At 40.2% G+C, this 27,622-nt stretch overlaps 1 protein-coding gene across 2 annotated transcripts in view; it reads right to left on the bottom strand.

Moving 5' to 3' along the window:
- Nucleotides 1-27,622, bottom strand: part of fstl4 (follistatin-like 4) — a 124,139-nt gene that overhangs the window by 50,023 nt on the left and 46,494 nt on the right. The window lies entirely within an intron of this gene.

Below are 27,622 nucleotides of genomic sequence, written 5' to 3' on the forward strand. Positions count from 1 at the left end.
TTAACCTTGTCTTTACATCCTATTTAGAACCCCTATGCTAGTTTGAAACCCTATTTTGAAACCACGGTCCTGGATTTTACCCTTAATTATTATTAGATTTTTTTTTTCACGAGGAAGGGTAAAGAAAATGGCTTGAGTAAGTTGAATTGTGTTTCAGGCGCACCCGTCATTTGATTCTGGCGGCAAAACCCTCAAACCTCGCCGCATTTAGCCACTCTCAGGCCTGGATTGACTTGAACCCGGGGCGCTCACGGGTCTCCTAAAACCTACCACTCGCCCCGCGAATCCTCCAGAGGGGGGTGCCCGCTTGACATTTTGACTCGGCTTTTGTCGGAGAGTCAAAATGTGCTGGCGCAGCGCGTTATTCGATTAGCGGGCGGAAGCGCGCCGCCAATAATTCAATTCACAGGGGACAAGCCCCGTCGATGGGCATCTCATACGCGACAAAGCGCTTGTGACACGACGAGCTTGCTGGGATGGAATATCAATGCAACGTAGCAACAAAAACTTGCAAGCTGAGGCCAGACAGATAAAAACGTGTGGTACGATGACACAAAAGAATGTAAACGATATTGAAAAAGTACAATTGTGGAAAATAATGACTGAGATGATAAAGGAGAAAAATATGTGAAATTGATTTTGTGACACACGAACCACATGACGGCCTCAATGCACACAGACATCGAAGCAGAAAAGCAAGCAAAATGCAAAATACACCCAAAAATCAACGGGATTACTATTTGTTATATGTTAGCATATTGGCTGTTAGCATGCTAGCATTTTGTCAGTTCTCATCTCACTTTTCTGACAACATGGCATGATGTGAAATTATCTATCTTACCATTATGCTAGCATGTTAGCATTTCAACACATTTCAAATAGAATTTAACCTTTTCTACTCAGGTTGCTGCCATATCTTAGCATAGCAACGTTGATTTTATCGGTTGTTAGCATAGCAACTGCTTGCATATTAATATTTTACCATTTCTCATTCCAAATAGGTCAAGTTAAAGCCCCCACCCACCAACTCTTGGAGTGCAAGAACCAAGACAAAATCCTCACGGACACTCCACATCCTGGTCACCACCTCTTCCAATTATTTTCCTCAGGCAGGTGCTATCGCTCCTACTGCAGGAGTCAAATTCCTTGTGATGGAGCACAATCTAAAATCCCAGCTTGTTCACTTGTTACATGTTAGCATAGCAAATGCTAATAAGTTAGCCTTTTATTATTTCTCATATCCGAATACAGGTAAAATCTTTCTTTCTTTCTTTGCGCTCTCTCTACTCAGGTTGATATTTTGCCATATCATAGCATAGAATCTGTTAGCATGTTAGTATTTGATCAATACTCTGATTCACCCTTAGTCCCCTTTGTCTTCCTCCTTGATAATTCCCGCAATTTGTTGGGCAACGGCCGGTACGGCTCATGCTTGAAAATCCCTCATTCCCCCAGCGAAGATATACGGTAGAACAGAAAAAAGAAAAATATTAGCCGTGAAGACGTAGCAGATGGTGTGCAGCTGTTTGCACCAGCAAAAATATGACAATTTGTATTCAGCGTGGATTACCGTCCGTATGAATGTTGTATTAAACGTATGGAAATGAAAGCAAAAAGCCGGCGCACAAAGCACTTAACGCTGCAGCCTAAATATGTTCCGCCGCCTGTTTTACCTTCTCATTAATTCGGGAAAAGTGCATCGTTGCCTCATAATGCAGGTGAAATCAGCTCATTTGCCTTTCTATAAATAAACACCGTTCATTTGCTTTTTAAGCACACATCGCCTGCACTCACTGATGTTTCTCACGCCGATTATCAGTTGTTACTTGATGCTTTTCTTTGTTACCAATCATCACCAAATACCGCTGAGGTTAGATGGTCATGAGCCGTGGTAGAATCCATGCCAACAAGTCAAAGACCAAGTCTTGATGAGTCAAGAACCAAGTCACAAAACCAGTCAAAAACCAAGTCAAGCTATACATCACACAGCCCTGCTACTACTTCCAATAAGACTTCATCAAACGCAAACATGCTATCAGTTGCTATGCTAACACCCAGTAACCCAAGGCCAGCTGATGCGCAGTTGGTAAACCTCATGAGTCCATTTAGTTTTCTCCTCCAAAATAGATTGAGTCTGTGTTGTGGACCCGCTAATCCTTCCCGGTGCGCTTGTCTATCGATCACCGCCAAGGAGACTCTGATACTCACCTGAACACCTCCCCCTCAGTAAGGGGGTCACGTCCGCTTACAAGGTCCGCAAAAGCCTCCTCACGCAGGTGGGATTTAGCTGCATGTGAACCCCCGCAACCGCAAACCCACCCCTGGTGTCGACTTAGGGTCACTTCATTAGGTACAACAGCTGATACGATCAAATGTTCACATTCTGCCCTTACAAAGACCATAAAAACAAGGCTCAAAACCTTCATTTGGAACCCTAACCTAATCCATCATTTAAAACCTCAACTTGAAAGCAGATCCCTCACTTGAAACCCCAGAAATGTTAACCCCGTATAGAAAACCTTGCGCTTGAAAGCAATATCTGAAACCCTAATCCGTGTTTGAAATGCTAAACCTGGCTTGAAACTGTAATTTGACAACCTAAATCTGGCTTGACAGCATAACTCAAAACCCTTGAAACTACTTTGAAACACTAACCCTGACTTGAAACCTGTAACAAATGCTAATGCCTTTAGCTCAGCTATGGCATTTTTGATTGGGTGTTAGCATTAAGCTAGCAGTAGACAAAGTTGTGTTTTTTTGAAAATATGCAAAGTGAAATTTTCTTTTGTTTTATAATTAGTTTGACAGTACAGAACAGCTTGAAACCTTTTTATGAAATGTTTTGTATATGTGAGGGGGAAAAATGCTGTGGATTTTGATCAGATTGGCTTACTGAAAATTGCAATCACATGCTGTTATTTGACAAGTTAAATTCATCCCATCCCGATGCAGGACTCAAACGAGTGAAAAAATACATCATGTTCTCCATTTACATCACAAAAGACAATGAAGATCCCTCCCCCAACAATCCCTGATGAACAAGGCTATGATTACAAATCACAACACGTCCCCGAGGCGGCATTAGTGCTGACGCCGAGAGAGGCTTCACTCCGCTCCATCGTATGCGGGCCTGACGACCAGGCAGCTTCTCATGCCGGATTGTGCCTGCGATATAGATGAAATATTACAATCGCTACTAAAGTGTCTGTGGGGTCCTCTTTGGCCTGACATTATGGAGACAAAAGCACTTTCATACGCGATTAGCGAGGCAGCATTAGCCGGATGTCAGTGCCTTTAGAAAGGGCAGCAGATAAACAAGTGACTTATTAGCTTGTTTGCGGCATATCGCACAAACACACCCTCAGTACATATTTATACAGTTTCGCTGCCTCCTCAAATAACAACAAATGATAAACTCAAGGACTGGGAAGCTCCTGACATAAAACGCTAACAACGTTGCTTCGATTTTCCAATAACGTGATGAGGACTCGACATGTCCTGCGGAGCGTGAGAAGATTGCACAAGCAGGAAGACGTGCGATTCATTCAATTTTCTGATAGAAAATGTATTTTGGTCGAACAGCAAAAGCTAACGTTTGACGAAACTGATATGAACAATTACATTCTGCTTAAATATAGGAAAATAAGCCTAATCAAAATATACATAAAAGTTACAAATAAAGTTTGGCCTAGATAAATGTTTAAAAGCAAACTTCCTGAAAATTTAATGCACATGTACTGAACTTAAAATACAACGGAATTTTGCTCAGGCAACAATTCTATTGAATACCACTAGAGGGAGCCTGTATACGGTGCCCGTACTGCACTTGGTAGGCCATCAGAATATATACATAGCACAAAAAAAAAAAATATTATCAATCATTAAAAACTTCATTATTAACGAAAATGTTTATGGGGAAAAATCTAAAACAGACAAAATACACAATTATTAGATGGTTCTCCATCTAATAATTGTGTATTTTGTCTGAGAAAAATATAATAGAGTAACAGGAACAAATGACAAACGTATCATGGGAAAACAAATGTAGTACAAAATATACACATATTTGGGAAAAAATGTTAGTACGATAAAACTACAAAACAATACAAAAACTACAGAAATATTACAGAATAAAAGAAGAACAAATATTGTACAGAAATCGAAATATCTTAAAATAGAAATTCAAAAAATTTGAAAAATATGCAAATATTGGGAAAAAAATGTGAAAACATAAAACGATATTTGGGAGAGGAAAAAAATTGTACAATAGTGGGGGGAAGTATAAAATAAAATAAAGATGGACAAAAAAGTTGTAAAAAAATTAAGACTAAAAAAAAAGAAAAACATTTTTTAGGCGGGGGATATAGCCAAGTATTTTGTGCAAAAATATTTTAACCAAAACACAAAATATTAAAAAAAAAAAATGTTAGGGGGAAAAATACTACAAACCTAAACAAGTTATTGTACGGAAAAACAAACATTGCAAAAGTAAATATTCATCAAAGATACACAAATACACTACTGTATTAGAAAAATATGCAAATATTGGGCCAAAAAATATATAAATTCAATTCCAAACCTGAGCAGCCTTCCGCCATGTTTTGTAGCATTTCGCAAAAAGTGTTTTATCCGTACTGCAGGGGAGTCCAATCAACATCTCTTTGGGGGACATTAGTGTAAGGCAACACACACAAACCGTCCGTTAACTGATTCAACAAGCCCATCCTGAGTGCAAATAAAGCTCTCGTTTCCAGCAAACTGTACTTGCGACTCATTAGAGAGACATTTGTTTCCCCACAATTGATGTAAAACAAAACATTATGCTTGTTTGGACAATCTGCATCCTTGGGATTCCTCCAGGAAGCCTTCCCAAGTTCAGCGAGCAGCTTGCGTCGGAGCACGGAAGAAGAAGTTCAGGCAAAGTTCAGTTAGCATTTGGGTTAAAAAAAAAATAATCTTTGTGCTTTTTAAACCAAATGCAGAAAAAAGGCGGGGGTGGAAGATATGAAAATAAAACTGTCTCACTGAGAATGTTTCTTGCCGAAAGAGGAATGTGCCGCTAACCTCATTGAGGATGCACTTTTATTGCATGCTAATGTAATTAGACCGTGAAATGTGAGGGGGGTGGGGGCTGGAGGGGTTCATTTGACAACCTCGGCAATCAGCACAACTCCTTAACGCAACTCAAGCACCATTCCTGTAAAGACGGTCATGAGAATTCCATGTAAGCCAAGCGAGGCTGGGTTTTTCCAAACACCTTGCATGCCCCAAAAAGTCCCAATATAAAAATGATGGGAAAAAATAAGTTGATAAAGCAATTTTATCCAATAGGAGAATGTGGGCATCAAGAAAAGAAATGGAGAAAAACTTGGGAGACTGGGGAGTACAATACTGCAACATTCAGTACAATTCTGAAGATTTTTGAAAATCTTAGATTATTAGATTTTATCAAAGAGGAGACTCTGGGCCGAAAGGAAAAAAAGGGAGATTGGGCTATAAATGTGGAGGCTATACTAATACTGCAGTGATAAAGTCACAACATTTCTGCATGGGTTTTCTAAAAGGTAAGAAGAGGGTTTTATCCACAAAGAGACTGCGGGCAATACAAAAACAGAGCTCTAAGTGCCTAAGTGGAGACTGCAGTGTCCAGTGTCATATAACACCGTAGCATCTAGTACACTTATGAGCAAAAACATATCTGACAATAAAGATGCACAAAATTTGGTAGTTATCAGTTTTTAACTTGTGTATTTTTATTCAAAGGGGGATTAGGGGCATCAAGAAATTAAATGGAGGAAAAATTGAAATCGTGGTGTATAATTCTACAACATCCACTACAATTCTGAACCAAAAATAAAAACAATGACTAAACTGTAAATATGAACACAAACATTTCAGATTGGAACAGACTGCGGGCAGAAAGGGAAACAAATGCGGTGCAACAAATTGAAGAGTATAAAGTATTCTGTGTCTTTGTTGGTTTCCTCTCTAGTAAGTAAACCAGTTTTATCCAAGACGAGATTGTGGGCAAGGGAATAAAAACAGATCAGTACAACATTGGAAACCGTGTTTTACTAACACTGTGCCTTCGTTGGTTTCCTCTGTAGGAAGGAGATCGGTGTTATCCAAGCGCGGAGTGCAGGCAGCAAGAAAAAAAAAATTGTTTGCACTCGTTTGACAGTTAAGAATATCATCAAAAGACAAATGACGACAATAGACGCCCATCTCCATTGTGGACGATTTCCACCTTCCCCTATTAAGCGGAAATGTATAAAAATACATATATTCCAGTCACACAGGAAGCGATTCATCCAATCGGTGACCCTCCCTCCGCACCGCCTTGCCCCCGTCCCTCCTCGTCCCGCACCTGACAGCATCAATACGCCACAGCGGCGACACAAAACAGGCCGGAATTAGGCTGTGTGAATAATTCATTAGCGCCGCCGCTCGCCTCCCATTCAAGTGACAGCGCTCGTCGTCTTCAAATGAGGAACCGCCTCCCGGTTAGCGCGCAAAATAGCCAACGACACTTTTTGTTGTTGTCTTTTTGGATTAAAAGAAGCATCTCTCTCATATGTGCGCAAACACACACACGCACTTATCAAACACGCACACGCACACTTTAGGGAACGCCAGCTTCCACCTGTCAATATCCCAACGGCTCACTTGATGAGATCGCTTGCCTTCTGTTTTACATGCAGCTTTCATTTATTCAATAGCTTTCTTTGTGTGTGTGTGTGTGTGTGCGTGCGTGCGTGCGTGCGTGCGTGCGTGCATCAGGGAAAGAGGGGAGAAGATGGACGATGTTGAGCAAAAATAGGGCAGCGGGAGGATGTGAGGAAAGGCCTGACGAGGAGGCCAAGAAAACACGGGTTTGAGGGTGGAAAAAGGTTACAAAATTGATGGATTTTAAAGTGAGGATGAGGGGTTGGGTCAGCACAATTTAAATAAATAAAGGAAAATTTGAATAGATTATTTCACATTGTGAATTTGACTTTTTATCATTTTGATTTCTACTATTGAATTATTATATTATTATTATTATTTATTTTTAGTATTTATTCTTTTTATTTAATGGTCATATACATTATATTAATATGGTCATAATTTAAATATTATTTTATTACATTTATAACACCAAGTCATATTGTGTCTATCAATTCAATTGGCTTTATGCAGTGTATAAAAAAAATGTTTTTTTTACTTGAAGGTGATTAATTCAAGCTCAAGGGCAGAACAGGGGTGATAAAGGGTGAAAAAAAAAAAAGGTAGAGGTCATCACTGCGGGGTGAGCGTCTCCGAGACTGAAAGAGTGATAGTGGGAGCTTCTGAGGGACCACCACAGAGCGGTCATCATCTGTGCATGTGCGTGCATACATGCGCGTGTGTGTGTGTGCGCGCGTTTGGCAACATGAACAACAACGGCCAGGGCTTGGATGCGCTCCAAAAAATGCGGCGAGAATTTGTGGAATGTCGGAAGAGCCGCTGCGTTGATTAAACCAGGCGAGCAACAAGCCTCGGGCCCAATGCACATTTTGGATTCATTAATTTGTTTGCAGGCCACGTGAGAACCGCCACATTGAACAATAGAAATAAACACTTGACTTAAAATAATCCACAGTATAAAAAAAGTCCACACCATAGCATATTTGAGTAATAATGCACAATAAAAAAAAAATAAAAAAAATGCCATCTTGCACAATGGAAATAAGCAAAACAACTAGTAATAATCCACAGTAAAAAAAAAAAAAAACTAAACAACTGCCATCTTGCACAATGGAAATAAGAAAACCAACTAGTAATAATCCACAGTTAAAAAGAAAAAGTTCAGGTGGGTTCAGACAGGGGCCACGACAGGAACACTCAGCTTCAATCACATCATAATCTATAATAGATGCCCAATGTAAATATCTCATGAAGGAGCGTTATGGAGAAAATGAGTTTGTCCTTAACACACACATGGATGGACACACACACATGCACGCACACGCATACGCGTACAGGGTGGCTGCATATGTAATATTAATGCTCTTAATGGATGCTACGTGTGAATGTCTTCTTGCTCCCGCAGTTTGTCTCGACTTAAACAGGACAGCTCGGCATTTTACATTCCATTGACTTACTTTCTTCGGCGGGGGGGGGGGGGGGGTGTTGTATACACCACCGCACAAAAACTTCTGCCCGCTTGGTAGCAACAACTCAAATGGGGAAAAAACGATGCCAACTGTTTTCTTTTTTTTTTTTTGGGCAAACCTTAATACTTGTTAACTATTTAAAGCCATGGGCGGTATCTGCAGGATGTCAGACAAATGCTTCCAAAGGATTTGCTTGCATTAAACAGGCTCAAAGTTATTTTGTAATCTGGCTAGTGATAGTCATTATAAAAGCGTAGAGTATGTTAGAAATGGTATTATTGGCAAAAGTAACGCTAGCAAGTAGCCATCTAGCAGCTCAAGGACAAAGCTCGGAAACACGTGACGCAAACCAGAAAATTCCCCAGAGTCCACAGTTTTTGTGAGCAAAATTTTGGACGTTGCCAGCTGCTACTGTTTACTTCAACGAAAATGAGTCTGTACAGCTAGAAAAAAAACACTTGGTGACATGTGCCGCGCTGTCTGGGTGGCGATGATACAATGAGTCCCCACGGGGTCTCACAGGGGGCCACTAACAGCGTCAACCATAGTGCCCTGATAGTCATAAATCATTCAGGAAGATTCGGGGTTAGCCAAAGTGCACCATCGTTTTTATTTATACGACGTGCCGACAGGACGACATCCGCCGCCGTCATAAAGTTTGCATAAGGCTGTTAGACAGCCGCCAACATTAGCTCTGTTACCCCCGAAGTAAAAAAGGGAGGGTTGCCCATGATGAGGCCATCACGTTTATCATGGTTACCTACTCGAGTGGCAGCCCCCTATCCAAAGAGGAACCTCAGTTGGAGGTGAGGGGGGCTCAGAATGCCAGATTGATGCAGAAAATGTTGAAAAAGTTTGGCTGTACTTTTGAGTTAAGGATATCAAGTATGTGGGAAGGCGGGGTCTCGAGAAGGTGAAGGCAGTAGAAGGTTCGCGGTGGAAAGGTGACGGTTCAATTCCACTGACTGGGAGAAGGGGTAAGAATTTGGACTGTGACTTCATAGCTCAAAGATTGAGTTTACCGACTGGTATCAGCAAAACAATGCTGCCCTTGACTAAAGGTCACCACAGTTTTATTCCAGTTATGACAAATAAGTTCTATACAAAAACGCAGTCTGGGCAAAAGGGCCAGGTTGGATTCCAGGCGAGAAGGTTTCGGGGTAAGAGCCACTGACTGGCATAGGGATACGACCAAAGGGCGCTTGGTTGAATTCAAACCCAGGATACTTGGTAGACTCTCACCAGATGATTCACATTTCCTGAGGTTCGATTCCAGTTAACAACCAAAATCCTGCTGACTGGCATAAGTACTCAAAAGCAGACCATGTTCAAAGAGTCCTTGGTTCGATTTAAGTTTTGACAAGTTTGATTACACTGTCTGGCGTAGGGATAAAACTGTGGCTTGTGACATAAAGGTCCCAGGTTTGGTTCCACCAATTAGCTTCAGAATACGAATACACCGTACCAAAAATCGAAGGACCCAAGGTAGGCTTCAAATCCAGTATCCTTTAACCAAAGGTTGGACTCTCTCATAAGAACCTCGGTTTCCCAAATCCGATGCAAGCCAAGAATGCACACTGTGAATAAAGGGCCCCAGGTTTGATTCCACTCACTATCATTGGAGTAAGAATGCAGATTGTTACCATGAGATCCCAGGTCCCATTCCACGACAACCAAGGAGATAAGGATAAGAATAGTCTGTGATAAAACGGTCCCAGGTTTGCTTTTGACTGTCATCTGTGACTACAGGTTCCCAGGACTCCACTGTAAGATGAGATGAGACCATCAGCAAAGGATGCCATTTACCTGAGGTCCGATTCAAAATAGAGAGTGCAGACTGTGTCCAAGAGGTTCTAGTTTTGATTTCGAAGACTGGTATTGGCAAAGGAATATGGACTGTCACCTAACAGGTCTCAGGTTTGATGATGCCAATCAGAGAACTGAAATATAACTGTCACCAACCAAATAGTCCCCCGTTTGATTCCACCGACCATCATCTGTCACCAAAGGACCCCCGTTTCGATCCTACAACTGGATATGGTACTACATACAGGATATGGTAAATGTCCCCCCTTTCATCATAGCCGAGTTGCCCTTGAGCAAAGTCCTTATAACTCACCTTGACTTTCCAGCGGACTTGTTAACAGGACACATTTTGGTCCAAAACCGAGACCTTTAAAAGCCCACTCCTCTTCTTCACACAGCAATACAAATAATGAGTAACACAGAGACATTTAATCACGTCCAGCTTTGCGGGGGTATTTTGCATGACTGAAATTTGCATTTTTATGGAGTTCCGGTGGCCTTGGCTCGCCCTTAACTCTGTGTGAACACGCCAAGCAAGAGATAGGGACGTTAATTAGGGATCGGTAGTAGCGGCACCACAATGGCAACGGGTGCTCAATGGCTCCATTGCGTTATCGCTAATGGGCTCAAATTGATTAATGGACACGACTGCGAGCGGGAATGCTGAGCCCGACGTTCCTTTTGATTAAGAAATTAACCGATTTAAGAGTTGGAATTCATCAGAGAAAAAATGCAATCATTTAAGAGAATTTTTTTTAAGGTGGTCAGACATTTCAAGGTCCTTCTTGCGGACACTCACTATTTCCAAAATGTCACTTGTAAATGTGGTTTATGGTTACATTTAAAAATTGGAAAGATGACTCATCCAAACGTTTAATATGTATAATATTAATATAACAATCTCCTGCTCACTTTATGTTAGCCTCCCTAGCAACAGCACATACTCAGTCATATTTCATGGCCATGCAGTGATCATGGAAATCAATTATGGATGAAAAGTGTGCCAAGTTCATTAAATCATGTATGATTAAAAACATACAACTTTCGTACTATTGTGATTATTACAGACGGGCAGCTTCGTACGCGTACTTTATCAGCGCGCCTACACCGCTTCATATGAACGTATAATTGGAGCAATCAATCATTTACAAACACGCACACACACAAATACACTCACATGCATGTACGTAACCTCCAACCCACCCGGCAACAGCATCATTTGTTTACCCGGCAGGCTCCGGTTGGGCCCCCACACAGCCCTCTGCGTTTTACGGCTTATCTCCAAATCATTAGTAACAGCGCACGCTTGACTCAGCGTAATCATTACGCCGTTACGGTTCTTATTAAAACTAAAATATCAAGAGGTGGATTGTGATTGATACAGCCAAGCAGTAGCAGTAGCCGTCGCCGCTAACACATGGCAGTTGTGATTTCCGCCAGTTAAGGAAGTTAAGGATGTTTCTCGTTTTGCATTTTCGTTAGTATAGCAAATTTGTATGCCGCTGTTGCCATAGAATTTTGGGATGAATGGGATTATGCCCCACTGATTCTGCCTAAAAAAAGCAAAAAATCCAATTTGACACTAGTGTAGCAATAGTAATTTTCCCGTGGACTCTACTCATTCTTTCAACTGCTGCGTGGAGCGGCAGAGCCTTCTTCCTCGAGTCATCGTAGACTTTGGGGCAAATGTGCCAGTGCCCCACGGATTTTGCCTAGCAACAAAAACGGAATAAAAACTAACATTTCAAGTTAATGTGTGATTGCTTATTTTTGTCATGGTCCTGCCACCTCTTTTTGTCCTTTATCTACTTTGTGAGACAGCGAGTACTCTGCCCTTGGTTGCCAAGAACTTCTGGGGCAAAAATGATTGTTCCCCAAAAAGTCAAGTATCCCTTTATATAGCATTTTTGACACCATATGGTGTAGGGGCAGATGCCCACCAGAATGTGGTGGAACAGTCTTGTCCCAACCCCATTCTGCCGTCCTGTCAATGCAATGGCCACCTTTGTGTGAGTAGTTTGCCAAACGTCGAATTGAGAGTGATGTTTGGTCTCCCGCAGAGCACTTTCACACTCAAGCCCATGTGCTGCTGCGCAAAAAAAAAAAAAAAAAGTGCACATAGAGAACAACGGCACTGTACCCTTAAAAAGTGTAAGTGGTGCAGCCTATCCCGATGACATTACATGCTGATGCCGCTTCCCTGATCCATACAGCTGCCTCCAGTGCAGGAGATGGATGGGTGCGAGGAGTCCCCGAACAATATAGGATGCGCTCAGCCGTATAATAAGTGATAAAAGCCCATGTATTCGCCCTCCAGACTTTTTTTTCCCACCTTTCCCCGACGGAGCTCAACGGGGGGCTCATTTCTCTTTTCGCCGAGCGAGACGCGCTCAATCTTCTTTTTATACACCTTAAAAAGCAGCAATCTGCCCCCACAACTTTGGCGTTGAATGATGGTGACGCGGGCCGAGTGGCACGCAAGGGTAGAGGTGGTTTGTCACTTTTACCACGCCGTTTGGCGTCTGCCCTTCAACCAGTGGACAAGAAATAAGGATGTATGGAATATGAGGAAAAACTGGCATATTTTTGTGTGCCTTCTTGGTGATTATGATTTTGGACGCAAGAGCGATATATTGAGCAAACTTCAATGACAATCTAACTTTTTTTTCTTCCAAATTAGCATCGTTACCCGGCCCTAGTCGGTAGTGAACGTAAAAGCGTTTCATTTCCATTTTAGTAGTTTATTTCACAAGGACAATAATAAGCAAAGCTTACAACCCTCGTCCCTGGTTGAGCTTCTACAATTAATTCACAAAAACACATAAAAACAAAGCCACCCTTAAGAATAAACATGATTTAGTCTTGAACTAATGGTAAACTTCAAAGGCAATTTACTCTTATTAAATAATCCAACATGTTTTCAAAACACCCATAACAATTATTAACCTTCAATCAAACTAATGTGTCAGTTTTCATAAACAAATCAGACGTTTGTCAAAGGCATTAGAACAAATGTATTTTCTTTATTGCATAAGAACAAAAAGATCGAATGGGGAATACTGAAAAGTGTCCTTGTCCGACACTTGCCCGAGGGCACCGCCCTACCAGCTACCAGCCACAAGCGCCTTTCATCCCTCCAATAACAGGACCTTCCCAAAGGGCTTGGAGATTGCACGCGGCCCCTTAAGAAGTTAATTACACCGTAAAGTAGCGCCGTTTACGCGCCGTAAAAGACGCCGCTGGGTGATTTGGTCTGCATTCTAATGGAGTCGTCCCGGCTCGGGGCCTTTATCTGGCCACCAAACAGGACGGTGGTTAATGCAGAGCAAGTCGATCGCAGAACACGCAATGTACAAAATCCATCAAAGATGGAAAAGTGTGTAAATCTCTTGAGAAGGCAAATGTATTGAGCGGCATTATTGCAAATATGCAAAACTGATAATGAAGCTGGTGGACACCCACAAAAGGCCAAAGACCCGTTGTCGAATCAATGTTCACGCCCACACGTATGCAATTGCTTAAGGCATGACCAGACAATGTGTCCAACAAACCTAACATACGTTTTCGGAAACATCAAAGACAATCGTCATCTGTGAATACTATTTGTAAACATAAGATTATTTTGACCGGAATGAACAATTTAGTCAATTCACGTTATGTACGCGTTTTCTAAAAACAAAGACCGTCTACAGTCATCAATAAAGTTAACATAAATATCAAGGCAATTGTAAATGTAAATGAAACATGAACACATTTCATAATATAAACATCCAACTGAACATTTAATAAACCTAACACACCTGTTATTTTTTGTTTAGACTTTGTTGAACATAATTACCAGCCATTTGGTTCTTGGCAACTAAATAGTCTTTGATGTGCAAGAAAAACATGTTAATGTCAATCAAAGACGAAATTCTACTGAACACCGAAGCCAACCTAGTCTTCGGCAAGCCCAAGCTACGTATTTTTTGTGGACGTCGAAGATCAGCAGTCAATCTTGGGATCACTCTCGGAGGAAGTCAGACAATATCGAGCGCACTTATTGGAAAAGATGCAAAAATTGATAGTTAAACTGGCCCACAAAAGGCCAACAAGCCGCTCTGAAATCAATGATCACTCCTACACAGATGTTTATCGCCGCAGACGGGATCGTGGAAATGACTAATAGCTTCGATCTTGGCCATTTTTATGAACAAACACAGTCTCGTTGTATCATGATAGTCCTGAAAAATTGTGGAAAAATTAGTACACGTTCTATTGTCTTTATTGGCAGTTTTCGAGAGTTATTTATATGTCGTATTTGTGTGTTTAAATGAGCAACGCTCTTTACATACGTACGTACATGACAATTGTGTCTTAAATAATATGTATGGGCTCGTTATTGTTTTATGTAGTTTGGTTTTGCGGGGTTTGGAAACGTATCATAGAACAATGCCATGAAATCGAGATTGCTAGTAGGCGTGGCGTTGACTGCTGTGTGCTTGACTGCTTTTGCGTTTCAACTCATTTAATATTTGGTAAACACGGCATAAATGACCATGGAAATGAGTACCAGTTTCAGTCTTGGCCATGATTATCATCGACTTGTTAATGGCAGTCATGAAAGAAAGGCTAATGGTTTAAAAATGTGCCACGTTCCATCGTCTGTATTGATTGTTTGCAATCAAGACGTATCTATGTGTCATTGTGTGTTTAAATGAACAAAGCATGCAGGTTTTTGATGGCCGATCAAAAGCCATTAGAGGCTGGACCATCCTCACTGATGATCCGTCACCTTGAATCAAGCCCGGTGATTGCGACTCATCGTGCAGCCAAGCAATCAGTTGTTCTCACAAATCAAGGTGGGTTTTTTTCTCCCCCCGTCCTGCTACCCTTGACCTGGAAAATATCAAATAAACGTCTCCTTTTCCAATATTTCCGATTGTTTATAGTCAGGAGGTTTGGACGTAATTAACCAAAACAACATCATTGGGGAATCATCCACTGCCCCCACCACCACCGCCTTGCTATGCGAAGCACAGCCCGACTATAAATATCACTTATCGAGCTAACTGTCGTCCCACTAGAGAGAGAGAGAGAGAGAGAGAGAGAGAGAGAGAGAGAGAGAGAGAGAGAGAGAGAGAGACAGAGAGAGAGACAGAGAGAGAGAGAGAGACAGAGAGAGAGAGAGCTAGCTAGCTAAGGGGGACAACAACAAGACCAACAATCAGCTAGCAAACGGCATCCGTCAACGAGCACCGGACGTCCTCGCTCATCCCGCCATACCGTGAACTGATGGGCGGAACGTGGTTTCCACTCAACAGTAAAGCGAGCTGAATATTTTCCAAAAACGTCAAAGACAAATGAGTCTTCAATTAATGTGTTTTTTTCTAAACATCAAAGACAATTTGGTAAGTTTTAAGGAAGGTTTATGACCATCTTCAAACGTCAATCTAGAATTTAGCCTAAATGTTTTTGTAAACCTAGCTTCTTAACAACAATGCTAACATTGTGCTAACCTTAACTCTAATCCCTAACGTCAATGTATGACCTGATGAATCCTAAAGTTATGCTAACCCTAACACTAACCTGAGACCTATTGTTGGCTCTTTTACAAAACTGCTAATGCTATGCTACCCATAACATCCACCTTAAATAAAACGTAGTCGCCAATGAATCTAACCTACATTAGCAAACATCCGACAATTAGCGTGAGAGTCAATCGAAATAGTTTTCGGTGTTTATGAGAAAATACACTAGGGTCATTAATTCGAACTAACTTAGATTATTAAGACTCTTCTACAAACCTCGCATATAAAGAAAAACGATGAGCACTTTTCTTTTACTCCATAGCTAATTGTTGCAGTTCTGCCCAATGCTTATTTAATATTTAAAGGGAGTCTAATCGATGTAAAGTGATATAGGGAAAAAAACACAATAATACACTTACCTAACATGCATGATTTACAGGTTTGAAATAGTTATGCACTGGACCTCTGCGTCAGATCAATGTAATTGCTTAACGGGAAAGAGAGGCTAACGAAGGTCGCCATTTCCATTCCGGGGCAGCATCACTCCATTAAACTGCAGCTACTGGCCGGCGGCCCACTGGGAACAAAGTCGGCGTGCTTGGACGCCTCGCGCCTGCCTACCCAGCATGCCTCAGCGTGATCCTGGCAGCGCTCGTCAGACCCCCTGAAGACACGAGCGTGGCATCGCTTCAGTCCAGCTGGAAACGTGTCCGGCCACTGAAATCCATCTGCAAGAAGCAGCTCCTCATCTGTCAAAATCCACTTTGAAACGCGGGAAACGTTCACAAGGTTGTGGATGGGACACGCCGAACCTCTATCGGCAAATACTGAGATAAAGATAGGCTGGCAGACAACAACAGCGTGGATGAACTTCTGCATTTAGGTCACTGGGTTACGTATAGTTGCTGAACCAAATCTTTGCACAAATGTAGTGGTGGTGGGGGAGGGGGGTTATGTCATAAAACTACTGGTATTTTTTATTTTTTTTTTAACACATTTTACAGCATTCTTTTAGAGGGGTTTCTGATGCATGTTTCTTGGCGATTTACAGTAATGGTATTAAAATGTGGCAATTTTGTGGGGATTTAGGGTAGTCTAATTTTAAAATGGTCAATTTGGTGGTGGATTTATAGTCATCTGATTTTAACCTGCACAATTTTGAGGGGATTTGCTGTAATCTTATTATGAACTGCACAATATTTGGGAGATTTACGGTAGTCTTATTTTACACTACAGAATTTTTAAAGGATTTATGGTAGTCTTATTTTAATATGGGGAATTGGGGGAGGATTTATTGTAGTTAGTGTAATATAGGCTTTTGGGGGCTTTTCAGTAGTGAAAAAGACTAGCACAATTTTTTATTATTTTCTTTTACAGTCATATTTTAACCTGTGCACTTGGTGGGCGATTTACACATACGCATGAATTACGATCCATTCCATTGTAAAGCGTCTTTGAGTGTCTAGAAAAGCGCTATACAAATCTGATGCATTATTATTATTATTATTATTAAGAGATCAAACAGGGCCGTTTTGCAAAAAAAGGCTTTTATTCCCCAGTGTTTTAAACAAATTTGTGAATAATGATGAAACTTAGCTATATTCTAATGCTAATTGCTTCAAAACGGAAACAGAAATATGCTTTTGTTCCTCATGAAAGACGAGAATAAAATGTTTCTTTTGTGGGCCTTGCAAAATCAGTCAAAATACGGTAAAGCAGCCGGGAGCGAAGGGGGTTGCTTCAGTGAAAATGGCTGGGAGTCAATGAGGTAATTCATGCAACTTTTACAGGATTTATGGTACTTTTGTTTTTTGCTAACATGTAATTTGGGAGATTTATGCTTGCCTTTTTTTTATTTGGGCAATTTGGGGGAGATTTGTGGTAGTCTTATTTATTTCCGCGCAGTTTTTGCGGAATTTATGGTTATAGGCTGCAACAGAACTCTGACTACAGAACTTTTAAAAAAAAGGTAAAAAGTTCCACTTTTATCTCCCTCTTTAAGGCTCTGTGCTCGACACTGAAGAATAGAAAGTAGGTAGCCAATTCTCTCAAAGATAATCCTCCACAATGCGGCCAGCCACGAGTAGCCTCTGGGTGGCTGCTTGGGGAAGCAGGAGAGCTTTGGCTGTGAATCTCTCGCCTGGCATAGCGGCTATAAACTTGACACAAGTCTGAAAAGGGTACCTCGGGGAGTTGACCCGCGGGTTAGATGCAAGTACATCGTCCGGTCTGAGATCAATAACATCTTGGCTCCTCTTCCATGGATAGAGAAGTAGAATGGTACGCGTTGACGTTTTATTTAAGGTGGATGTTATGGGTAACATAGCATTAGCAGTTTTGTAAAAGAGCCAACAATAGGTCTCAGGTTAGTGTTAGGGTTAGCATAACTTTAGGATTCATCAGGTCATACATTGACGTTAGGGATTAGAGTTAAGGTTAGCACAATGTTAGCATTGTTGTTAAGAAGCTAACAAGCAGTCATATGTCAAGGGTTAGCAACAAAAGAAGCTAACAGCAGGTCTTACATTGATTTGCATGAGAGCTAGAGGCTAACAAAACATAAGCATTCAGTCGTATGCAATACGGCGGTTGATGTTCTGGCAGTTAACATTCGGGCAGTGAAGCAATTAGCTCTCAAATTAGCATGACAATCCACCTTTTCTTCCATCCCGGTCAAAAGCTGCCAGGGTGAATTGTTGGAGCGGCATGACAGCTTGTAGAATTAGAGCGAGTGTGTGTATATCTTCCGTAGTACCGCTCACAAAATAAATATTTGTCAGCGGAGGTCATCACTAAGTATCTGTCATAAACTGACTGAAGTGTTGGGTTTCAGCAAACAAGTCGCACACAAGAAAATGGCTGATTGAATTGAAGCACTATCATCGAGGCTAAATGACTAAAATAATTGAAAATTTCAAACTTTTGAAGGGTTAGTGTCAGCATAACATAAGACATTTTAAGTCTTACATTAGGGTTAGCATTTTTGGTTAAAGCGATAACTTTACAATGGGGTTACAGTCAGCATAACTTTTGTCGCTTTGGTAAAAACTAACTACAGGTCTTAATGTTTGGGTTAAAGTAACGCTGGCCTTTTGGTTGAAGCGATACAAGGTCTTACGTTTTACCTTAGCTTTAGGGTTAGCATTTTGGTTTGAGACTTAAGTTAACAATAGGTCTTACATTAGAGGCAGTGTTAGAGGTTAGGGTTAAAATAATGTTAATATTTTCATTGAAGAGACAACAATAGGCCTTATTTTATATTCACTTTATAATTACCGTAGGGTGATTGTTTTGGTTAAAGAGCTAACAGCAGGCCATATATTGCACTTATGGCCTGCTGTATTATGTCTAATAGCTAACAAAGGGCAACTTGGGGATATGATAAGCATAACATTAGCATTCTGGCCAAAGAGATAACAGATTTTACGTCGAGGTATGAGTTAGGGTTAGGCTCAGAAAATAAATGTAGTATCCTTTCGAAAGAAAAAAAAAAGTATTTTTTTTTTTTAAAGATAAAAACACATTTTTCTTTGACTTGAAAGGGAATTAATGGGAGACTAAGTGTGTTGAATGCAAATGTCAGCGGACCTCCTGTGGGCCCAGATTAACTATTTACAACTATATCCAAAGATAACGTACCACCAAATCACCCACCCACCCTTGCACTCTCTCGAAATAACAGAGAGATGGACTATTAATGATACATGAATGTAATTACATTTCTCCAAGCACTTTTTGCCTAATAGGCCCACAAAAGGAAGAGCATGGTAATTAAAGACTTATAGCTTCTTGGTAGCGGGAAAACGTTGTTTTATGGCATTCAGTCAAATAAAAGTGTGCATTTTCACCGCCGTGATTTAATGGCTCGCAACATAAACGGGAGAGAGAAGAGAGAAGGAATGAGGATGAACCGTTAAGATGGAAAATTGAGCGCTCGGTTTGGGGTTGGCGTAATTTTAAGATTTTAGGTTAAAGGTATTATATGTTGGGGATATGGTAATCATAATAGCATAACAAATCTTACATTGGGGGTTACAGTTAGCATAGCATTAGCATTCTGGTTAAAGAGTTAACAGGTCTTCTGTTAGGTTTAGGCTAATGTTAGCAATTTTTTTGCTAAACAACATATCTAGTTGCCCAATGTTATCTGAAAAGCTAAAAAGGTTTACGGGTTAGGCTTAGCATAATATATTTATTGTTAAAGTGGTAAACAACAGGTCTTACATTGGGGTTAGCATAGTGTTATCATTATGGTTAAGGAGCTAGTATTAGCACAACATTAGCATTATGGTTTAGGAGCTATCAATGGGTCTCGTGTTAAGGTTAGCATCATAAGGTTAGCATTTTTGTCTCATTTTGTTTTATTAGGATTATTAGTGTTTTTATTAGTGTTTAGCATAATGTTAGCATTTTCGTTAAGGTGCTAACAGCAGGCCTCACTTTGATATTAGGGTTAGCACATTATTGTTGTGTTCAGTGAGCTGAATCCGAGTTAACACAAACATGATTTGTGGCCTCTGAAATATGAGGTGTCGACGTAAGCGCCGGTGTTTACGGCTCGTCTGCAACGTTGCATGCCGAAAACAAATCAAAAGAGTCAATCATATATTAAGGACAAGACAGGCGGGGCAAAAAAACAAAAACATCCGGGAGATCATAAAAGCTAACAGCTAAAGCCTTGACTTTGCACTTTTCCCACATTCCATTCCATCGGTCGCTGGAGTTAGTTTGGTATGCGCCTCTCAGCGGGGTGGGGAGGGGGCGCTTGAAAGCGAGTCGCATCCATTTTTTTCACCGCGAGAAGGCAGCGTGAAAGATTGCCACATAGACAATGATCGGACAATCATACGGGGAGCTAGCTGGCTATAAACGTTGGTAGAGTGCCATTCAATCAGCTGCCTTGCGCCATTATCACGTCCTAATGGAACCTTCTAGTGTTTCAGGCCTCGTAGAAGTCATTTTAGGGGTACGAATGCATGACATCTCAAGTTACCATTACTTAAGTCTCTTAAACAGTACACAACTGAATGATACGCTAGGGAAAAAATACTTATCAATATTGTTTTTTACAGTAGCTGACGTTTGTTGCTGGCAGGTGAGAACAAACGTGCCCTTTGTTTGCGTTTCGGTAGGCAAAAGTGGCGCTGATGTCTCTCACCTCTTGGCACTCTTTCCAAATTGGTTCGCCGCCTTATCCGCCAGCACCCCGCCCTCCTGGGAATGACAGCTGAATTATCGCTTCTTTCAGCAGGGAGACAGCTCATTCCGCCATGTCAAAATAAGCACCCTAGCCCAAGCCACCGTCTGATTCCTGCCGCATCCTAACTGCCACTGCTTAGTATGGCAAGTAGCAATTTCATTACCCTCTGTCTTCCCTCAACGCTGACGTCCTTAACCGATGACACCCACCCCGACTCGCGAGGATCCTCGGCGGTCGCACCTGCAGCGCCGCCATTACGCCATTGCTATTCGCACAAATTGCTCCATTTGTGTTTGAATACCAAATGCCGCGCCGGGAGATCGTATCTCGTCTGCCCTTAATGGAGCCGCTAAAATGGCGGGCCTTTGCTACGATGGCCGCCGCTCTGGCCGAATTGTAACGAAAAAGCAAACATCCCATTGCTAAGTGCCGTGAATTGAGCTCCAGTACGGAATTGAGACTCTGGAATGTGTTTGCTTTGAGATTACATGTTGCACTAATTACAATCAACTAGATACTGTACAGTGGTACCTTTACCGTTTGAATACAAGTAATTAAAATCAACCACGTACTGAAGAATGACTTGAAACCATCAAAAGACCTCAATTCAAGACAAACCAACCAATGATTAAAAACAAATCTAGCCATGGCCACACTCAAATAAAAAGAAACGAAATGCTGCTTGTTTTACATCACATTAGAAGTCATAAAAACAAGTCGACTGCCAAGTGTGACCAGTTTTGTTGACCCGCTTTTATTGCAATCCGCCCGCCTCCATCTGGATGTTATTTACCAGCCGTTCAATAATACATTATTCAACCATCTCATTCCGAAGGAAGCGGCACCTGCAGTTTTTTCTTTTTTTTCTTTTTCAATTAATCTTCATGCATTTGAAAACGGCTCCTCAGATCACACGCTTTTATAAATAGATTCTTGTATATGTGGCGCCGCCGTCAAGTTATTCTCGGACACTCGAAGGATATATCACGTTTTTGATATGCTTTGATTGTCGATTGAAAGGGAAGAAAAACAACATAAGAGTGAGCGGGTGGGGAAGTTATTGAATTTCAAAATTGGCTGGCAACACGCTTTTTTTATTTATTTTCATTAAGGTCCATTACATTGCACTTAGGTTTAAGTTCTTCACTTCAAGCTGAAACATAATACTGGGAGGATACATTCAAATTGATCGCTTACAATTGTTATAATAACGTAATTTTATGAGAATACCGTAGCGTAAATTTAGGGGAATATTGTTACGAGAGGATAAAGAGTGATTTTACAGGTAAAATCATACATTTAGTTAAAGTTGTACAATAAAGTGAATATTTGTATCGTTACAATAAATAAGTCTTACATTTTCAGAATAAAGAATAAAGTTGGAATTTTACAAGAAAAAAAGTTAACCTTTTCCAAGAATAATATAGAATAAAGAGAATTTAGTTTTATGAAGAAAAAAAATCTGTAATTATAAGAGAATTAAGATATAATTTTACAAGGGAAAAAACATCTTAAGAGACTCATTTTAGGAAAAAACTGTGAAATTCAGGTACTATAGCTTTTTTTAAATGAATGAAGTTACTGGACTTTTTTAGTTTGGGGGAATAACGGCTTTACGTCTTATGTCAATCCTAAAGAATAGATTCATATGCTTCAGAGGAAAATAAACACCATTTCACAAAAATAAAGTTGTGATATTTTCTCTGAGAACAAACTCGCAATAATATTGAGCTACGCTAGTTTTATGAGGAAAAAGTCGCCCTTTTTCTAGAATCTTATTTTTATGAAATAAAGTATATTAAAGAATATAATGACACGTTTGAGAGGAAAATATTTTCCCTCCATTTTATTTTCACGAGCCTACCACTTTTTCTCATAAAATTATGTTCGTATCGAGAAGTTTGGAAACCATCGCAAATGATGAGTAATTGCAACATTTGGAAACAATGTCAAGTTGGCCTCACATGCGCTCTCACCCACATACGTGCACACGCGGTTTATCAGGATGCTACACAACCAACTAGCGGTGTGCACCTGCAATTATTGGACTGTTGCTAACAGGTTAATTGATCTCGTTATCGCCAGGAAACAAGCGCCACTTCGATAACAAGGTAATCAGCTCGCCTGCTGCTGCTATTTGTTTGTGTTGATGGTGTGTGTGAGTGTTTTCTGAAAGCGTGTGTGTGTGGGGGGGGGGGGGGTGTGGGTGTGTGTGTGTGTGTGTGTGTGGGTGTGTGGGTGTGTGTGTAGGGCAAAAAAAGCAGATGGCCTTAATGTCTTTAACTCTGACGTGGCAGGTTTTTACGTGTGCAGTAAAGCCATCACGTTTCACTTTCTGCTTTAACAACGCAAGCTGGAAGCAATAAAGCGACACGTACGAACGTAACTACGAACACCACAAAAGTGGACACCGTTTCGGAATTCAAACCAAATAGCTGAATGCTAATCTGAATGTTTAAGAAGTAAATTGACAGATAAATTATGTGAAAATTTAAAAAGTATTAATTGTAGTTGAAAGATAAATGAATAAAAAGAACATTCATTTAGATGGAAAACTGGAACTATGATGGTCAATTTGTATACTAGACATGTATATCCCTTGACATAATTGCCATGGATATATTTGCAATGTACAGTAGGAGGTGGGATTCGAACCCCGCGACCTCCTGGTTACTGGCCAATGCAGTATCAGAGAGCTGGTAATGATGAGAAGTTGTATGTATGGAAGTGGGCGTGGAAAGTGGGACTTCGAAAAAGTTCAATGTCAGTTCCATTGAAAATGAATGGGGAAAAGTTGATATTTGACATTAAATTGTGCGAATACTGTAAATAATGTGGAATGAGACGGTAAATACCCCGAAAGGCGTGAATTTTTGAAGCAAATTTGAACGGTGTAAATCGGAAATATTATGTGGGAGTTGTTTCATGGCAAAAAAAAAGTGTGGAGAATAAAAATCACAATTACCTTTATCGTAATTTCCGTGAATTTTTTTTTCTTGTGAAAAAAAAAATACTCTCTTCAAAACTACATTATTGTTTCCTGTAATAATTCTTCTTGTTTGATCCAGACTTTTTTATGTGATCATAAAATAGCTTTTAAAAGAAATAAATTACAACTTTCTTCTGTTGCGCTTTTTTCTTTCAAAACCCATGACATCAGCATAATTATCCAATTTTTCCCCAGAAAAATCACGACTATACTTTCATGAAAAATTGTTGAACATTTTTCCTGCACTAATCATGCCATTATAATTGGAAAATAATGTGAACTTTATTCTCTCAAAAGTACACTTGTGTCCTCTTAACTTTACGTTACGCTTATAAAATATGTTTAAAAAAACTAAACTTCATCCTCTTGAAAATTCAAATTTTATTCATATTAAAACCTCTCAAACTTTTCTCTCCCAAGATTTGATTTCTTTCCAGTAAAAATCACACTATGATCCTTAATAAAATGATAACTTTTTTCCTCGTAAAATGACAACTTTTACTTGTGGAAATCACGCAATTATCAAATTACCACTTTTTCCTAACTTAATTACAAATTTGAATGTTTTTAGTTTTTACATTATTCTCGTGAAATGTCCATATTGTAATAAAAAATAATAATAATTATGTTTAACTCGTACAGTCCAGACTATTTAAAATGTAATATCATAAAATAGCAACTTTTTTCCTGTAAAATGCACGACCATCTTCGACTAATTAGACTTTATTCCCGTAAAATCTTGACTTTATTCTCAAAAACATAACTGCGCACAGTATGTGAATCAACGTAAGCAAATTTCAGCCGACATTTAAAATCACAATGCTTTCCAAAGACCAAAAAACATAAAGAAAAAAATATATTTTCCAACTAAAACTCATCAATGTGGCTATGAATACACTGACGGCATCCTTCTTGGGAGTTATGCGAGAACGCCTCTTAAGTGTTGTCACGACCAAACAATTAATTCGCCAATTAATGAGCTGTCAGGTTTGTAGCGGCGCGTGCCAGACAGGTGGCGAGGCTGGATGCGGGCCAGCCGCCTAATAGAGATCGCTCGTCTCGGGCTTGACAGCTGGCAACGCAGGCGCGAAGGCGGCGCGCCATTGTCGCCATAAATGTGCTTCATTTGGGTAACAACAGGAGCCTTTAAAAACACGTAAAATAAGAAACAGGTGCTATAAAACAATGAGCGGTATTCAATTGTGAAAATAAATAAATAAATAAAAAGTGGAATTTCTAATGTTCACCTAGGCATAATAAATTACTACAGCTATTTATATATTTGGATAACACTGTGGGCCTTTAAATACATATTAAATGTTAGTTTTTTTAAATAGTGTAATTTCAATTGTTGACCTATGCACTGTATTCAAATGTGCTATTTTGGTAACGTGAAATAAGAAACTGGAGCTATGAAAAGATCATCAGGAAATGTAAATTGCTTAAAAAATAGTTTTACTTCTAATGTTCATATACACAAGTAGTTCTGCCATTCAAATGTTTATCTGTCAAGGCCCTTTAAACAGAATGACAAAAGTAAAAACTGAGTACATTGGATAAAAATTAAGATTAAAAAAACTATTGTGATTTCTAATGTTCATGTATGCTTAGTTTTTCAAATGCTGCCCTTCAAATTCAACAATAGGCTTTTGGGTCACAAAAAATAAAAAACAAAAGCTTTAAAAAAGATTATCTGAGAAGTGAAATGCATAATTTCTAATGTTCATGCATTTAAAGTAACTTGTGCTATTCAAAGTCAAGTCCTGTGCATGGGTAACATTGTGACCCTAAATGCTCAATAAAAAGATGAGCAACAGGAGTTAATTGCTGGAAAAAAAATAGACCCGATTTCTAATGTTCCCATACGCACAGTAACTTTCTCCATTCAAAGTCAACAGTTTTCTATGCATGGTAACAATGTGGGCTATTAAATACATGTTAAATGTGCTGGAAAATAACATGTAAAGGGGATGAAACCCGCTTACATTGTCCAGTGACTACAAATCTGCCCTCCCTTAGAAGAATACATTTTCACCGCTGGAGTTCGGACAAGTTTAGCGAAGCTACATCGTAAATCTCGGCGCCGAGGAAGAGGAGGAAGAAGGGGAGGAAGAGGAGGAGTGATTTCATTAAGCTGAGCGACCATAAAGATCACCCTGACATCCCGAGACCTTATCAAAGTCGTAAAAGTGAAATGAGGCTTTGTTCAAAACCCGCTCCACCTTGTTCTGCCTTGCGCTGACATGAAGGGGAAAAAAAATGGACAAAATGAGCTAGCGGCTAGCGTCATGAGCTAACTTCTTTTAAAAAATGAATACGCAAATAGGTGATTCCACAAGTCAGGAATATACAATTCCACAGTAACAAACTCTGCTGTCCTGCTCGGATGAATCAGCGTTTGCAATATTAATGATTAATACGCAGCTTTTCTTCTTTTCTTTTTTTATCCCCCCACGCAATGCGCACAGTGGGTGACATTTCAAAAGAACAACTTGTGTTGGAATTTCTCAATATCCGCATGGCGGAAAAGCGCCACTTCCTGCAAAAGTGGGCCAGCGTGATTAATGCCACATTCGTCACGTGACGCAAACAAGTCGAAGGTAGAATGGGAATACAAAGAGATGCCAAAGCAGCAAACTTCTCATGCACAAAGCGTAGCAGCGGCGGCATGAGTGTGACAGGAGGATGTGGCTTGGCATACAAACAGGCGGCGAGGTAATTAGTCCCACGGGAGAAATCGGCAAATTACGAAACGTCTGTCCTGGCCTCGTATTTAAAAAAAAAAAAAAAAAAAAAACATCAGCTAGTTGGCTTCATTATGATAAAGCCACACACGTTATTAGAGGGCTATTAACATTAGCAACACCTGCGCAAGCTAATGAACGCCACTATGTATCAAATAAAATCTGCCTGGACAAAAGATAATATGCTGACTCGGCAGGTTAGGCTTTCATATTTTAATGCCGGCTACGTGTGTTCACAATAAAAATCAGCTCATGAGTCATAAAAATGAAAAAAGGATAAGAGTGCAACTATCAATGCTAATCGTTAGCTCATCTGTGGCATGTTCTATTATGTGCGCTAGCAACCTTTGGTTGATTTAAATAAACAAGGTGTAATTCTCAATATTGTAAGTTTAGTTAAATAGTCAACTTTGACTGTGAGTGGCAGTAAACAGCTTGAAGCTTCTTTTTTTTTTTTTTTTTTTTTTTTAAGAATTGGTCACTCTGCCAAACTGTTGTTAGCGAAAGTAGAGAACAATCTGCCAGAGGAAGTACATCGAATGTTCTATGTGTTTGTTTGTGCTTGTTAGACGAAACTAATCTGCACAGTTCTGCAGCGCTGCTTAGGTTTTTGGCTTTGACATATTCGTGCTCTTACAAACTAAAACGTGAACATAGATTACTTGTATTCGATCTTCGGCTATGTTGATGAATACGCCCAGAATGAATCACAGGAAAATAAAAGTAACGCAAGCCAGGTGACACAAAACTGTCGTCTCCGAGCGTCACCTCCAGGGCATTCGTTTATTGTCACGGTGTGTGTGTGCACTTGTTATAAATTCACACGCTGCTGCCTGTCGACGTGTCAGAGAGACACCTGTTTCCTGTCGGGATTCGCGCGACTCGGCTGGTCGGGAAAAATTGTACCCGGCAGGTGTTTTTTGTTTTGTTTTGAAATACAAAAGCAATTAGCGGCCAGGAAAAATAAATAACTAAAGAGAAGTCACATGACAAAGGCTAAAATTATGACTTTCATAAGCATGCACACAACTGCAGCTCGCAGGAGCAGCGCCAGCGAGCGAGCGAACAACTGGTGGAATTTGACAAATAAAGGTCGACAGGTGACTTTGACGAGGAGGAAAAAGAACAGGATGTGAAGCAGATGTTCCAAAAAAAGAAATAAACAGAGGAGATGTGAATGCTCATGATAATTTGTGCTAAAAATATTACGTAAATGAAGTTACCCAAAAATGGCCTAC

Source organism: Leptonotus elevatus, chromosome 16, assembly GCF_054856555.1.
Source record: "Leptonotus elevatus isolate MCC_2025b chromosome 16, RoL_Lele_1.0, whole genome shotgun sequence".
Taxonomy (NCBI): domain Eukaryota; kingdom Metazoa; phylum Chordata; class Actinopteri; order Syngnathiformes; family Syngnathidae; genus Leptonotus; species Leptonotus elevatus.